Raw genomic sequence first — 14,004 nt, forward strand, 5'->3', positions numbered from 1 at the left:
TCTCCTTGGTCTTCTCCACATTCAGACTTGGGTTGTTCCTCTCACACCAGGCCAGCGGCTGCTCCAGTTCCACTCTGCACTCCGACTCATCACCATTGTTGACAAGGCCAACCACTGTTGTGTCATCCACACACCTGATGACACGGTTTGAGCTGGATCCAGTGACACAGTCATGGGTCAGCAGTGTGAACAGCCACGGGCTCAGCACACGGCCTTGAGGAGCGCCAGTGCTCAACGTAATGGGGACGAGAGACATTGCTGCCCACGTGGACTGACCGTGGCCTTACCATTAAGAAGTCCTGTATCCAATTGCAGAAGGAGGTGTTGACACCCGGCGAGGACAATTTTCCCACCTGTTTCTGCGGTATGACGGTGTTGGATGTCGAACTGAAATCTATAAACAGCAGTCTGGCATATGAGAGCCCATTTTCCAGGACAGAGTGAAGGGCAGAGGCTATTGTATCATTGATTCGAGTGATAAGCAAACTGGAAAGGCTCTAGTGTAGCCAGGAGTAAGGTTTTAATTTGTTCTATGACCAGCCGCTCAAAGCATTTCATAATGATTGATGTTACACATGACAACAATAAACCAATTACCAATACTAATACCAAGCTGCTGAGCTTTTTAAACATTTCATTCTAAGCACAGTAAGGAGAAATGAAGGTATGCTGCAGAATTGGGAGGAGAGGCAGGGGATTTTCCATGGGATGTAGAGAGGAGAGATTCTCCGGAGTACAAGGGAAAGAGCGGAGGAAAGGTTGTTAAAGAATAGTTGGAAAGGAAGGGCAGCGAGGAGCTGCAGACCAGAGGTAAGAGAAGGATTTGATGTCAAGCTTCCTTGTGTGCTTTCTCTAGAGAACGTGTTGAGAAAACACGAAGGGTATGGGCATTCTGAGATCATGATGTAGCAGTGAAAATAATGATCCAGGTAAATGTCTGGAGATCACTGGGATTTCGAGCTATGGAGACATCATATTCTAGCATCTTCCTGACAGAAACAGATCCAGTAAAATGCAAAGTCCTTATTCCCACACCTACCTAGCACTTCACTGTCGAATCATAAAACTGATAAGGCACTGAGGCCGTTCATCTCACTGACTTTCTGATGGTTCTCCGAAGAACATTCTCCAGTTCTATCCTCTCAGCAGTCTGTTCTCTAACCATGGCTCACATAAGCAACATTTACAAGAAAAAGCAGATTAAATATAAACTAAAGACTTAAGGCATTGATACAATGCAATAGGTTCCTACAAATCCACTCAATGTGTGTGTGTGTGTGTGTGTGTGTGTGTGTGTGTGTGTGTGTGTGTTTGTGATGTGTGCTGTGTGTGTATTGTGTATGCATGTGTTGAGTGTGTTTGTTGCGTGTGTTGTGTATTGTTTGCGGGTGTCTGTGTCTGTGTTTGTGTGGTGTTGTGCATTGCATGTGTGTTGTGTCTATTGTGATTCACCCTGATCCTCTCTGCAGGGCCTGGCTAATTTTCTGTCCATCTCCCTATGAGCCATTGTCTTTTGCTTACACAGAAAGGTTTTCCCTCACACACTCTCTAAAACCTTTGCCTGAAGTTCTTGCTGCTTGAAAACAAAATTCAGTATTCTTCCCCTCTGCCATCAGATTTCTGAACTGATAATGAACCCAGAAAAATAACCTCACTAATTTTGCTCTCTCTTTGCACTGCTTATTTAACTTATTTATTTCTGGCATCTTCCCCTCTCCCTTCCAGTCCTCATGAAGTGTCTCAGCCCCAAAACGTGTATTGTGTGTGTGTGTGTGTGTGTGTGTGTGTGTGGTGTCTGGTGTGTGTGGTGTGCGTTAGAATGTTCTTAGTAGATTTTGGATTTACCTCAATCAGAAGCAGGTTTGTTATCACTGGCAAATGTTGTGAAATATGTTGCTTTGTAGCAGCAGATTTACAATTATATATACATACACATACACACACATATATATTTATATATAATTGCAAACTCAAACCCTACTAAGAACATTCTAACTCGTACTGATATCCCTTTACCCAGTCACTTTTGCACTTACTGGCAGACACCGACCTGTGGAAGCATCATTTCATGGAGGGTTCTCCGGACTGGGACTCTTACATAACCTGGGGACTGCTTGTCCAAGCTGATAAGCATCTCAACCAGAGAGAGCATAAACACACACTCAGTGGCCACTATCAGGTACAAGAGTGGAACCCGCCGTAGCCCATCCACTTCAGGGTTCGACATGTTTGCGTTTAGAGATGTTCTTCCACACATTATTGTTGTAACGTGTTACTTGAGTTACTGTCGCCTTCCTGTCAGCTTGAACCAGTCTGGCCGTTCTCCTCCGACCTCTCTCATTATCAAAGTGTTTTTGCCCAAGAACTGCTGCTCACTGGCTTTTGATTTTTTTTGTTTTCCACCCTACTCTCTGCAAACTCTAGAGACTGTTGTGTGTGAAAATCCCAGGAGATCAGCAGTTTCTGAGATACTCAAGCCACCCTATCTGGCACCAACAATCCACAGTCAAAGTCACTTAGATATGATTTATTCCCCATTCTGACATTTGGTCTGAACGACAATCGAACCTCTTGACCATGTCTGCATACTTTTATGCATTGAGTTGCTGCCACATGATTGACTGAGTAGCTATTTGCATTAACAAGCAGATGTACATGTCTACTTAATAAAGTGGCCACTAGCTGTTTATCCTTGGTATTCAATGGCAGACCAAGCTGAGAGCCTCAGCACCAACATTCTGAGGATCACATTCACCAGAAACTCACCTGGCCCTGGCACACAAGAGATCTAGAGCAGCATGGTAGCATAGTGGTTAGCGTGACACTACTACAGCACCAGCAATCCACTCCCACTTCCCACCGCTGTCTGCAGGAGTTTGTACGTTCTCCCCGTGACCACGTGGGCTTCCTCCAATTGCCTGGGTTTCCTCCCTCATTCCAAAGACAGATCAGTTAGGGTTAGTAAGTTGTGAGCGTACTATGAAGCAAGGTAAACACAAAATACTCTGCAGATGCTGGGGTCAAAGCAACATGCGCAACCTGCTGGAGGAACTCAGCAGGTCGGGCAGCACCCATGGAAACGAACAGCCAACGGATGCTGCCCGACCTGCTGAGTTCCTCCAGCGTGTTGTGCGTGTTGCTATGAAGCAAGTTGACAGTTGTGGGATGCCCCCAGCACGTCCTCATGCTGTATTCATCATTGACCCAAATGACACATTTGTCTTGGTGTACATGTGATAAATAAAGCTAACCTTGCAGGTGTATGTCTCCCTGAAAGTAAAAACACAGGTGGATCAGGTATTGAAGAAAGCATATGGCATATTTGCCCTCATATGTCAGGGCACATACCATTAATCCCAACATCTCAACAAGAGATCACGCAGATCTATGAGGGAGCTCACTGTAGGATAATTTGCGGCATTAGCGACCTTCAAAGGGCTTCATCCACGTGAAGAGGAGAAATATAAATAGTCAGGGCTCAGCAGTGTGATTTGAATTTGCACCCTGTTCCTCCAGAGAAGTCCTTCAGGATACAAGGACATTCATTGAAGATGAGGAGGAATTCCTTTAGCCAGAGGGTGGTGAACCGGTGGAATTTGTTGACACGGATGGCTGTGGAGGCCAAGTGATTTGATATATTTACAGTGGAGGTTGATAGGTTATTGATTAATCAGGGCATCAAATGTTACAGGGAGAAGGCAGGAGAATGGGATAATAGATCAGTCATGTTGGAATGCTGGGTTAGACCTGATGGGCTGAATGGCCTGACTCTGCTCCTATGTCTTAAGGTCTTATAGTCAGCCTGATGGGTTATAGACTGAAACAAAACTCAAAGGCATGCGGCTCTCTGCCAGCTGTCTCTGTGCAGGATGCTGGGCTCACAGCTAGAACGGGGATGAGAATGATGGGGAGAGATTGTGGAAGGGTACATTAACCTCCCTGCTTGCCCACTGAGATGGGGGCGGGGGGGGGTTCCACATGAGCAATGTCAAAAGAACAGAACGACCTGTTCTACTGTCCACAGTATTGGATTAGGGTCCAAACTGCTGTCCTTACTGAGTTCTTCCTGGAAGTTTTAGCCTTCTTTCGGCTTGCTTATATGTGTGTATTGTCCGTCAACTTTTAGTAGCTTGAAGTTTATTTGCTTCTATATATATCTGTGGTTTCTTTATCTGTAGAGTTGAAGTGTGACTCAGTACCTGCTAAACAGGTTCTTATTAAAACCAGACCATATGGGTCTGCAGTATAAAAGGAAACCACGTGCTCACGTTCCTTTGTTACAGCCGGTCACAGTTAATTACAGCCAGGTACAGCCACTTACAGCTTGTTACTGTTCTGCCTTGCCTACTGGCATGGGCTGAACCTGTCTTACCTGTAGTATGACATTATGTCCTGAACCCATCATATAAGTGTAATTGCAAAGAAAGCACGACAGTGCCTCTACTTCTTCAGGAGTGTGTGGAGATTTGGCACGATACCAACAACCTTGACAAACTTCTATGTACCTGCAGTGGAGAGTGTATTGACTGGCTGCATCACAGCCTGGTATGGGAAACCCAATGCCTTTGAACTGAAAATCCTACTAAAGGTAGTGTATTCGGCCCAGTACATGACCTCCCAACCATATTGACCACATCGACATGTCGTAGGAAAGCAGCATCCATCATCAGAGATCCTCACCACCCAGGACACACACTTTTCACACTCCTGCCATCAGGTAGAAGGTACAAGAGCTTCAGGACTCACACCACCAGGTTCAGGAACAGTTACTGCCCTTCAACCATCAGGCTTTTGACCAAAAGGGGATAACTACACTCATCTACTGAGATGTTCCTACAGTCAATTATCTCACATTAAGGACTCTGTATCTTGTTATCTTCTACATCCTACTTGATCTTTCATTGATCCTGTTATAGATACTATTCTATAGATTTGCAGAGTATGCCCGCAGGAAAAAAGAATCTCGGGATTGTACGTGGTGACATACAATGTACGTGCTCTGATAACAAGGTTTACTTTCAACTTTGAACGTACACGCACGAACCACTATGAAGTTGTCCCTCAAGTTCCTTTTAAATCTTTCCCCTCTCACCCAATGCTTCCCACTCCCCTCCCTCCAGTACGTCAGGGGCACATCCCTCCAACCAGTGGTAGGAGCAACAGGAGACTCTGCCTAAAGAACGTAACGTCGATCAAGCAAGATCTCCACTGTTCGGGCCATGCCGGCTTCTCGCAGCTGCGACCACAGAAACCTGAAGTCCCACACAACCAGGCTGAAGAACAGCTTACTTCTTCCCTTCAACCAGTCAGTTCTTGAACCGACCGTCAGAACCCTTATCACTGCAATTAGCAACACCATGACCACTTCGCCTTAAAATGGATTTTGCTATATTCGCTTCTCATGGTGGTCTTTTTTTTTCGTAAAAACATTGCAAAATCTATTTAGTTTATGTTTTTCTTATGAGTGCTGTGCACCTGATCTTATGCAGCGTTGATGCTGCAAGGAAGTTTTCCCTTGCACCTGTGCATACATACATTGTGCATACCATAGTGAGGATGACCTTGATTTTATACATTTCCCTTCTAGTTTGTAGTTCTGTGGGAAAAAGACCATGTGCATACACCTTATCTACACCGCTCAGTGATATTATATACCTCTATAACGGGGGTTCTCCACACAGACCCCCTCAGTTACTGATTGGGGTCTGTGGCATAAAAAAGGTTGGGAACCCCTACTCTATAAGGTCACCCCTCAATATCTAATGTCCCGAGGAATAAATTCATAGCCTGCCCAACCTCTCACTATAACTTAGGTCCTTGATTCCTGGCAACGTTCTCATAAATATTCTTTGTAATCTTTCAAGCTTAATGATGTCATTTCTATAACAGGGTTATATTATGTACTAAGGCCAGATTGCAGCTGGAGCGCTGGGTTAAAGTACTCAACTGTATTCACTGCAGTGTGTGCCAGGCTCCCGGACCTGTGGATCGGCCATCTCGTACTGCGACGGCACACGGCGTGCTGCTCGGCCCCGCGGGTCACATCTACTGCGACTCTCCTGCAATCACACTGCGCAAACCCCCTCCTGAATCCGGAGCTCACGCAGAACCCCAGACTTCGCCCATGTTAGTGGGCCCATAGTGTAGATTTCAGGGGCAAAGAAAAGGGATGAGTTTCTCCATGATAAACATTTGTCTTTACCGCTATTTACATGACCAGACCAGATAATCTGGTCAGATCACTGGTCTGAGTGCTACTGGTACCATGTAACCCAGTACTACCTGTCACACGGTCAGGTGGTCGGCGACTAAACCGGCTCCCTCACCAGGCTTGCCTGCTGAGGAGGGTGGCTAGACACCCTGCAGGATGAAAAACAAGACCTGTCAAGGGCGGATGAACCCTCTCGTAGGGTCAATAGCCATCTAGCAAACACATGCCGTGAAGCGTGGAAAGGGCATCCCTCGCATCGAAGCTTGGTCTGGCCACTCATTGCAACAGAACCTCCCCCCAGCCGTCTTGGACCCCACCATGCTGCTGGATCCGGGAGGGGATGTCGAGAGGGTGGGTCTGGACCTGTGCAACCCCCTACTCACCTAAAATCCACTCACGCACACGCTGTTCCTTTCTGAGGAGTGGGGTACCACCCCACTAACTGACTGAAAGGAACCATCATCATCCTATGGGATGGATAGCCAGAGAGAGAGAGAGAGAGAGAGAGATTTATATGAGGGCAAAGAAGGGGCTGGGTTTCTCCATGATAAACATTTGGCTTTACAGCTATTTATATGAGGGCACATTCCCCGAAAGCATTAACAAATCAACAAGTCCAGAGCAAAATCATAGAACATAGAGCAGAAAGTCCAAGAAGTTGAAAGGTGCTTGAAATCCAGAGCAATATACGTCTTCTAACAATCGCCTTCCAACTTCTTACTTTACCCTCCCTCCCCCAACCATCCACCTTTCCCCTCACCTGGTCTCACCTATCAGCTGCCAGCTTTTACTCCTTACCCCCATCCCCCACCTTCTTGTACTGGCTTCCCCCACTCCCCACCCCACTTCCTTTCCAGTCCTGAAGAAGGATCTTGATCGCGGCCTGAAACATTGACAGCTTATTCCTCTCTGTAGACGCTGACTGACCTGCTGAGTTCCTCCAGCATCTTGTGTGTGTTACTCTGAACGCAGAACAGTACAGTACAGGGCAGGCCATTCGGCCCACAATGTGCCAGTCAAAGCCGTGTGGACATTTCTCTATAAGTGTACTCCCTCATGCGTAGAGAGTGGCTGGCTATTCCTGGTAGATCCTAAGAAAGGAGAAGTCACTCGTCATCTTTGACTGAAATGGTTGATCCCTCATGTCGGATCCAATTGCAAGAGGAGATAAGCTTCCCAGTATTCCCAGCATTTCATGATTCAATAAGACCATCTCTCATTCTTCCAAACTCTAATGGGTATCACCTTAATGTGCTTAACCTGTCCTAATGACTGCCCATTTAGATCAGGAATCAACTAGGTGAACTTCCTCAGATGAAAGGTCTCAGCCCAAGACGTTGGCTTCTTACTCTTCTCCACAGATGCTGCCTGACCGGCTAAATTCCTCCAGCACTTTATGTGTGAACCTCCTCTGAATCGTCCCCACTGCAAGCACATCTTGCCTTGAATACAGAGACAAAAATATGCACAATACCTCATTAATTCCCTGATTGATTCATTGATTCAAAGACTCAAGTACATTTATTCTCAAAGAATGCATAAATCATACAAACTTGAGATTTCTTTACTCACAGGTAGCCACGAAGCAAGAAACCCGAAAGAACCCAATTAAAAAAGAATAGAAAGAAAAGTAAAAGACCAACACCCGATGCACAAGAGAAAGAAAAAAAACACAAATTGTGGAAAGAATTGAAGAGAACAACATTCTGAACTAAACTGACGATGCCTCAGATCTGAACCCTGGAGCAGCCCAGAGTAGGCCCAAAGCCTCGCTTATCAGTATATCATATTAGCGAGCACGAAGCACAGCAGCCAGGGAGGTCTTCATAGCCTCAACGCCATGGGGAGAGGAGTGACCATCGTGAGCAAAATCGGCTCTCGACTTAGATCCTGACACCCTGTCTTTTCAGTCTATCTGGGCCATACCTCGTATTGCACCCGGGAACCACCGTCAGCGAAAGGCTCCAGTGGCCTGGAGAGAGGAGTAAATATCGCAGCGAGCGAACAAAATTGGCTCTTGCCTCAGATCTGGGCTGGCTTTTAAATTGTCTAAACAGCAGGTCATGCCTTGCGCTTGGACTCGGCTACTGCAGAGGGCATGGGGCCTAGATCACGCTGCCCAGTGACTTGCTCCGGGCCCAGATTTTGCTGCCCAGCCCAAAGCTACTTTCAAGCTCTGTGAATCAGCTTGGCACCCAGTGCGATCCAACCTTGCATTCGGGCCAGTTGTACGTGCATTGGAACTCCTCTGCCCCGGCCCTGGCTTTTCCTCTCTGAATGGCTCACTCCACTTGCATCAATTCTGCCACACCATCCTGGCTCATCACCCGAACTCATCTCACCATCGCTCACCCCCTCACTGTTTGCGGGGATAATGTAACACAACTTACCTCAGAAAAGGTGTTTTTAGTGATGTTTTAGTCACATTTCTTGCCCTTTGAACTAGCAGTGAGCTATCACACACGTTCGGAAGCACCATCTTAACTGAAAGATGGTAAACGTTCTCCCTTCAAATATTTATTTAGAGTACGTTAAAAGAATGGCACAAAATCATGTGTCAAAGGGCCAGTACTGTGCAGTACTATTCTACTTGAATTGCCTTGGAATCTAAATATATGAAAGAAAGATGTTTACAGACCCTTAGTGAAGGGACAGGGAAGTAAGATTGATTATAAATACAAGAGATGGTGCACATGCTGGAAATCCAGAGCAGCCTACACAACATGCTATAAGAATGAGATAGCTGCCAGAGATCTGATCTGGATCTCAACCTGAAATGTTAACAAATCCTCCCCACACCACCCACCCCACAGATGCTGCTTGAATCCGCTGAGCTCCTCCAGTAGTTTGTGTATCGTTCCAAATTCCAGCACCTGCAGTCTTGTCTGTCACCAAGATCCTATGACAAGGGACTGCAATGTTTCCCAGTGAATCAGTCTTTAATAATCATCAATATTAAATATTGTCAATCTACCAAGTTCAAATGTGCAAACACACAGCAGGAACACCAACAGAGCATTAATGAATTCTGTACAAAAGATGCAATTTGTTCAGCAGGTGATCAGTCGTGGAATGAACATCTTAGCGAAACTGTTCTTTTGACAAACAAATCCACTGCATTTCAGAATTCATACATTATTTAACAACTATCAATAATTTTCTTCTCAAATTGGAAGGAAAGATTGTGTGGGTCAGTGCTATCACCCAGCGAGGACTGTAAGAGTCTGGCTCGATCCTAGCCCCAGCCCAGCAAACCAGAGAGTGTCGCCTTTCCTCGCAATAAGCCCAAACAACAGAGAGCCTTGGAAGACCCATTCCCGAATTCCCGAGTAACAGGGAGTAATGCTTAGGTAAGCACATGGCTCATAGGAACAGAATGAGAGAGAGTGAGAGAGAGAGTGAGAGGGAGAGGGAGGGAGGGAGAGAAAGAGAGGGAGAGGGAGAGAGACTGAGAGAGAGAGAGAGAGAAAGAGGGAGAGGGGGAGAGGGGAGAGGGGATAGGGGAGAGGGGAGGGAGGGAGAGGAGAGAGAGAGAGGGAGAGAGAGGGAGAAAGAGAGGGGAGGGAGTGAGGGGGAGGGGGAGAGAGGGAGGGAGGGAGGGGAGGGAGAGAAAGAGAGGGAGAGAGAGGGGAGGGGGAGGGGGGAGAGAGAGAGAAGACGTAGAGAGACAAGGAGGTGTAGAGAGAGGGAGGCAGACACAGAGCAAGAGAAAGAGAGATGATCAAATATCAGAGATTAGCTTTAGTTGTCACCTGTACATGGAAACATACAGTGAAGTGCATCGTTTATGTCAACGACTAGCATAGTCCAAGGACGTGCTGGGGACAGAAGACAAGTGTCACCACACTTTTGGCACCAACGTGGCATGGACACAACTTACTAACCCTAACATGTACGTCTTTGGACTGTGGTAGGAAACCGGAGTACTGGGAGGAAATTCACACAGTCGTGTGGAGAATGTTCAGACTCCTTACGGACAGCAGTGAGGACTGCAGCCCAAACTCTGATCTCTAGGTGCTGTGAGGCGGTACGTTAACCCGAAAGGAGGGGGCGCACAGAAGCAGTACGAGCTGGCCAGAGATAAGCCAAACCTTCTAAGGGGGAAGGTGGATGGGTGGGGAAGAGGCGGAGCGTGAGGTAAGCAGCTGGGTGGGGATAGGTGAAAGAGGTAAAGGGCTGAAGAAGAAGGAATCTGATAGGAGACGAGAATGGGCCATGGGAGAAAGAAAAAGGGGAGGAGAAGCAGAAGGAGGTGATGGACAGGCGAGGAGAAGAGAAAGAGAGAGAGGATAACTAGAATGTGAATGGAAAAATAGAGGAGGGAGGGGAGAAATTACTGGAAGTTAGAGTGCTTTCTGGACACATCACAGTCTTCAGGACTGAACATTGACTTTGGGTAACTTAATTTCTTGCTCTGTATCACTACCCATCTGTGATTCTAGCTTGTGTTTATTTTTTGCTTTCCTTTCTCTCTAGGTGTGGATGTGGGTTTCCTCCGGGTGCTCCAGTTCCCTCCCACATTCCAGAGACATACGGATTAGTAGGTTGATTGGTCACTTGGGTGGCGTGGGCTCGTTGGGCCAATAGGGCCTGTTACTGCGCTGAAGAAAGAAAGAAAGATGCTCTTTGAGATTTACTGCGCCTGTGAGACAGTGACTTCATCTGCAACCCTACACCTGACTTTGGCTGACACGGTAGGTTCTGAGGGGCCCGCCTGCACTCTCATCAGGCCGGGCCTGATTTGTTGTTTCACTGCAGTAATCCTCTGAGTCATGGTTGACATCTTACGTCAGAACTTCATTCCAACACTCAGCACCGTGAATGTGACACTACTGCTCTGGAAGCAGACTTTCAGAATAATTAAGTCCTAACGAATTGCAGCCAGGAAAATGTAAGTTGATAAAATCAATATGGACAATACTGATAAACTGAAAGCTTATTAACTGAATTGAATCAATACAATGGGATTCTCCACCCAACAGTTAAGATGGCGCTAAACGGCAACTCCTTCGTTTGCATCTTCAGAAACAGCTCTATTTCTATCTTTGATATCTCTTTTTTCCCTTTCGAGGTTCTTTTGAAGACCCTGACCTGGAGTTACACGCAGACTTTGGTTCTTTTCGGGAATAGGACTCACTTTCGGGGATTCAGGACTGGCCATTGTTGTTCGGCATGTCAAGGGTTTGGCCTGAGAGTCCAGCTCGTACTTGGAAGCCTAGGATCTCTGAGCTCTGGAGATGGGCAAATCGAGGGTCGGTGTCATGGCAGGAGACTCGTGTGTCATCAGGGAGGCCAGAAAATCTTTCAATATGTCCCCAAAGGCCAGAGATCTTTGCGATCCAGGCACAGAACTCGTAAAAGGTGACGAAACGGACTTTTTAACATCGTAAGCCAGCGTGTTGTTGTTATGTCTCCCGCTCGCTGTGAAAATGGGGGACACCACCCTCTCCTTTATTAGAGACAGAGAGAGCCTGTAGTTTGTCAAATGCCAGATGAAATGTGATAGTCATTGGGGTAACTGCAAGTCTGTGTCTTTGCCATCGCCTAGTTCACGCTTGTGCTCAGTAACGGGTGCTGTTTTATTTGCTGGGGGGGATCGTTGCTTCCTGCCGCTTACGTGCGGGAGGGGGGAGCTGGGAGGGGATTTTGGGGTTCTCATGTTTAACTGTCGTTCATTCTTTGGGGCACTTCTCTGTTATTGTGGATGTTTGTGAAGAAAAAGCATTTCAGGATGTATATTGTATACATTTCTCTGACATTAAATTGAACCTTTGAACTTATCGATAAGATTGACAGAGTGTAGAGAAAACTTACAAGGATGTTGCTCAGACTTAAGGGCCTGAGTTATAAGGAAAGGTTAAATCAGTGAGGACTTTATTCTGTGGAGTGTAGGTAGGAGAATGAGGGGAGATTTGATAGAGATAGGTACACAAAATGCTGAGGGGTCTACATAGGGTAAATGCAAGCAGGCTTTTTCCAATGAGGCTGGGTGAGACTATAACTAGAGTTCATAGGTTAAGAGTGAAAGGTGAAATATCTAAGGGGAACCTCTTCACTCAGAGAGTGGTGAGAGTGTGGGCTGAGGTTTGATTGCAGCACTTAAGAGAAATTTGGATAGGTACATGGATGGGACAAGGCAGAGTAATAGTTTGGCATAGACTAGATGGCCTGAAGAACTGTTTCAGTGCTGTAGTGTTCTATGACCCTATATTGAACGGTTAGCTCAACAGTCTCATTCCCTCCCTGTCACAGCACGTTAGCACAGTGGTTAGTGTAATGCTTTACCTTGCGATCGGGGTTCAAATTCCACCGTAACGTGTTTGTACGTTCTCCCCATGACGGCGTGGGATTCCTCCTACTGCTCGGTTCCGTCCCACATCCCAGAGATGTACGGGTTAGGGTCAGTGAGTTGAGGGCACACTATGTTGGGACCGGAAGCATGGCGACACATGCAGGCTGTTCCCAGGACATCCTCGGACCGTGTTGGTCAGTGACACAACTACCACATTTCACTGTATGTTTCGATATACGTGTGACAAATAAAGCTAAATTTTAACGCAGGACGCTTGGCTGCATCTCAAGAAGCAACATATTAACAATGATCAAACATCAGTTAAAAACTGGAGACACAGCAGACTTCAGATGCTCAAATCTGGAGCAACAGTCAATCAGCAGGTCGAGCAGTACCTGCATGGGAGGGGAGGAATGTTGACACTTTGAATTGAAATCCTACATCAGGGTTTCTCGCAGAGCTTCAACTCAAGTATGGACAATTCTCTCCTCCCCCACAGATACCGTACTGCTCATTCGCTGAGTTCGTCCGGCTGCTGCCACTAAGCTCCAGCCTGAAGTGAACATCCATTAAACCATATATTGCAAACCTTCCTCCCCCAGTCCTTGCCTCCGGGCTTCTCTCAGGTTAAACCTCCTCTCCTGTTAGGAGTAAATATCAAGAATCAATTTCACTTGCTGTCATAAAATGCAAGATTCAGGATTCAAGATTGCTTAATGTCATTTCGAGTAAACAAGTGTAAAGGAGAATGAAATAATTGTTACTTGGATCCAATAAAGCACAAAAACACAAGATAAAGAAACACAATAATAAAAACACAATAGATATAAATTTATAAGGTAGCTTATATACACAGATTTATTATATGTCCATAAAGTGACATTACACACAGGAATGTCTGTAAGTGATAAAGTAGTGGCTGAAGGAGAGTGTTAATTGATGGGTTAGTGGGTGGAGGTGTTGATCGGTGTTACTGCTTGAGGAAAGTAACTGTTTTTGAGAAGGGTCCCAGCCTGAAACATTGACTGTTTATTCGTTTCCATAGATGTTGCCTGGCCTGCTGAGTTCCTCCAGCACTGTGTGTGTGTGTGTTGCTCTGGATTTCCAGCATCTGTGGGAAATCTTGTATTTAGGACTTGTAGGTGCACAGGACAAAGAATCTGGTGGGAAGAATTACTATGGACACTACGAACCCTGCAAACTTCCTTTTCCATAAGCTCCCATCTGTAAAGTGCTCTAGGGCTATTAAAACACCCATCCTAGTTTACCACCCCACCCCCTCTATCTATTACCCCTGTCACTGCACTGTAAACACTTTAAGCCACTTTTTCTGATGCTGTTTACATTGTAATTACCTGCTGGTATTTGTGCTCATTTTATTGCTTATTTATATACTATTATTTTGGGTTTTGTTTCTTTTCGTATTCGTAGTTTGTTGTCTTTTTCTCACTGGCTGTCCGTCTCTTTGTGCGCAGTTTTTCACTGGTTCTATGCTGTTTCT

The 14,004-nt window shown here is 46.1% G+C and overlaps 1 protein-coding gene across 1 annotated transcript in view; it reads right to left on the bottom strand.

Annotated features, from left to right (window-relative positions):
• zgc:171482 (zinc finger protein) overlaps positions 1-14,004 on the bottom strand; it is a 354,034-nt gene that overhangs the window by 269,772 nt on the left and 70,258 nt on the right. The gene's annotated exons all lie outside the window — the stretch shown is intronic.

This window comes from Mobula hypostoma, chromosome 19 (assembly GCF_963921235.1).
Source record: "Mobula hypostoma chromosome 19, sMobHyp1.1, whole genome shotgun sequence".
Classification (NCBI taxonomy): Eukaryota; Metazoa; Chordata; class Chondrichthyes; order Myliobatiformes; family Myliobatidae; genus Mobula; species Mobula hypostoma.